This window comes from Hibiscus syriacus, unplaced genomic scaffold, assembly GCF_006381635.1.
Source record: "Hibiscus syriacus cultivar Baekdansim isolate YM2019G1 unplaced genomic scaffold, ASM638163v2 tig00112488_pilon, whole genome shotgun sequence".
NCBI classification, from domain to species: Eukaryota; Viridiplantae; Streptophyta; class Magnoliopsida; order Malvales; family Malvaceae; genus Hibiscus; species Hibiscus syriacus.
The window spans coordinates 297,756-301,086 of record NW_024063342.1 but is presented as its reverse complement, the minus strand read 5'-3'; the positions used below and the strand labels follow the sequence as shown (position 1 = coordinate 301,086).

General features: G+C 37.6%; 1 pseudogene; it reads right to left on the bottom strand.

Annotated features, from left to right (window-relative positions):
• Window positions 1-591: 591 nt before the first annotated feature.
• On the bottom strand, window positions 592-2,957 carry LOC120180061 (annotated as a pseudogene).
• Between the last annotated feature and the right edge of the window lie 374 nt (window positions 2,958-3,331).

The following is a 3,331-nucleotide window of genomic DNA, read 5'->3' as shown; positions in this document are numbered from 1 at the left end:
ACATAACTTCTTAAGTTTACACTCCTAACGTAAATTTCTGCGTATGTCCCTACCTTCATGTATTATAAGTGCATGCAAGTTATCAGTGAGCTTTCTTTCTTTCCTTCCTTCAACAAATAATTGTCATATCGAAGACACCAGCCAAGAGTTGACATGGAATAAGCAGTGGTGAAAAATTGCATGGAATGTGCACAGATAATGGGTGCCTGGTCCAGCTTTTTTATTATGTATGTACCAAAGCTGTTCACTGTGAAATATATAGTAAATATTCGATTTAAATACTACAAAGATTATAGTAAAGAAATTCAATACTAACACGTTTTTGTTTCCCATAAATGAAAATTTATTACATAAAATATCAGTTTTGGCAACATATAAAACAGTGGTAGACCAACAAACGCTACTCTCAAAATGAAAGAAAATTTTACTTAGCTATGGACAAAACTGGTATGTTTACAAGATATTCACAACGATTGGGTCAATATTTTCCTTCTAAAAAGCAAAAGCGAAAGCCTAGCTAGTTAAGTAGTTTGAAATTCTAACTCCGAAACTTCTAAAGTTGGAGAATTATAAAGATATGATAAATTTCAACTAATAAGCTTTCCATAGAAGAGCAATATCTTGAGTTATCCTTTTAGCATCGAAAGAGGCACCCAACAGGCCACGCCCTACGGCATATAGTCTACATTCACCTTTCCAACCATATGGCTCCCGAGGCATACCATCTTTCTCTGAAAATAAATCTTGATCCTAATCGATGAAAGAAATTTAAGTTAACCATCTTTAAAAAACCCAAAAAAATTAAGGGTAAAGTACATAAATGGTCCCTTGACAATAGACTATTGTTTTGTTGAGTCCCTCGACTATTGAAAGTTATAGAATGGTCCCCTGACTATAGTGTGTTGCTTTGTTGAGTCCCTCGACTATTAAGAGTTACAAAATGGTCACTCAACTATTCCAAGCTTGTCTTTTTTCGTTAAAAAATTGACGACAGTCTAAGCTGGATGTCAACCTGTTGACTAGGATACGATAAAATATGATTTTAGAATCTCAAACGATTATCATATTTCAGTCGACATGTTAACGTCTAGCTCATACGTCAATTTTTTTAATAAAAAAGAACGGATTTGAAATATATGAATAACTAAATGACTATTTTGTATCTTTTAATAGTCGCGAGACTCAACAAAATAACACCATATAGTCAGATGATCATTTTGTAACTTTTAATAGTTAAAGAACTCAATAAAACAACAATCTATAGTTAGGACCACCTGTGCACTTTACCCAAAAATTAATATGGATTGATTGAATATTTGTTAAAATTTCGATAAAAATCGAAACAAAATCCCATTTGAATTTTTTTAAATAAATAGAAAATTGAAGGGAATGAGTAGAATCACTTTTAACCATTGCGGTACATTGCTTTTGTAACCAGTGGCCAAGATGATGGCATCAAAATTCCCTTTTGTCCCATCTACAAATTCCGTGGCATGGTATGTTATTCGCTTTATTCTTGGATAGACCTACATAAACATTGCATAAATAAACAAGTAGTAATAATATGTTCAATAGATAAGCTTAATCAATGTTTTATATTTGAAAATGGATGATCTTGGCAACAAAACTACCTTGATGTTTCCACTCCTGATCCTGGCCAGTGTCCCTACATCCAGAACAGGTGTTTTCCCTGATCGGCTCTTGAGTTCGAGAGGGCCGACCTTGGGACGGTGGAGGCCGAGCTTCTCGGTGTCTCCGAGCATGAAATGGCACACGAAAAGCAGAAACCGGTCCACAAGGCGCATGGGAAACCACTTGAGCAACCACACGGACAATCCAAAAGTTGATGTGCCTAGCATCTCGTGAGGCAAGACGTGTACCTGCAATCAAAAGGCCTTTTCAAAAGGAAAAGTGCTTCTAAAGATGTAAAAGATGAGATGATAACTTTAGCCCCCACACCCTCACATATGAATTTGGTTCCTCTAGGGCATATATATATATATATATATATCTAGAAATAAATCATACCGTAACATTAATACATCTATAATCGCGACTAAAACCATAATTTAGCAGTATGAAAACAATTGTATGCCTTGAAACTTTGGGCTACAGACCATTGTTGCTCATGCAACCATATTCCAAGAAAATTGATCTGAAGACTAATATATTTATGCATGTGAAAGATGGTGATAATGAATATATATATATATATAGGTCTTAACAAAACATTTTGATGTACGAAACAGATAAAAGCATATACTCACCAAGCCTCTAACGGCGAGTGATGGGCGAGCTTCACAGTTGAATAAATCCAAGCTAACCTCCATGCCCGAATTCCCACATCCAACCACCAATACATCTTTCCCTCGGAACAATCGGCCACTTTTGTACGAGCTCGAGTGAAGTATCGGCCCACCAAAATCATCCATTCCGTCACCGGCACCACTTGGTCTGCATTCTCCCCGGTCGCCACCACCAAAAACCTCGACACATACTCGGTTTCCTCCCGTTTCAGCCCCACTGTCTTAACACGCCAAAACCCGCATCGGCGATCGAATTCGGCACTCACGACGTCTTGTTGAAAACAGGTTCTAGACCGAAATGGTCCTTGTACGACTCCAAGTAAGCCATGAACTGTTTCTTCGTCGGATAAGTCGGGAAACTATCGGGAAATGGCATATAGGGTTGCTCACAGAATTGCTTCGGAAGATGAAGACGAAGAAGATCGTAGGTTTTCAGCTGCCACAACGAAGCGATACAGTTGGCCCTCTCCAGGATCAAACTAGGGATGCCTCCTCGTTTGAGACAAGCCGCGGTGGCTAGACCCGAAGGGCCGGCACCGATAATAACAGGATACGGTACCCATATACACTTGGATACCGTCATACTCTTGTTAAAAGGATCATGGACTCTTTTCCCTTCAACTTCCTTGTTATATTCCATGAAAACAAACAAACAAACAAACACACACAAACACAGAGTTTTGAAAGAATCAAAAAGGTAATAGATGAGTGATTATCAGTTGATAGTACTCATACTTATATATTCGTCTCTTGGATGACATGGTTTTATCTTATCTACAACAAGAGAGAAATGCTCAACGAATTTTCAACTCCTGAATTCTTGTAAGTATGAATTGAAACAGTCTAGAGTGAGTAAAGAAAGGAAGAAAGAGAATTTCTGATAACTTCAACCAACAATAACAAGAAGAAGCAAGAAAGCAAGAGCAAATGTTATCAAAGTATATCACAAGGATAAGGGTGTTGTTTATAGGGGGGAAATCAGTGTTAATGGCACTACTCAAAGATGGAATGCCAACCGGTGTGTA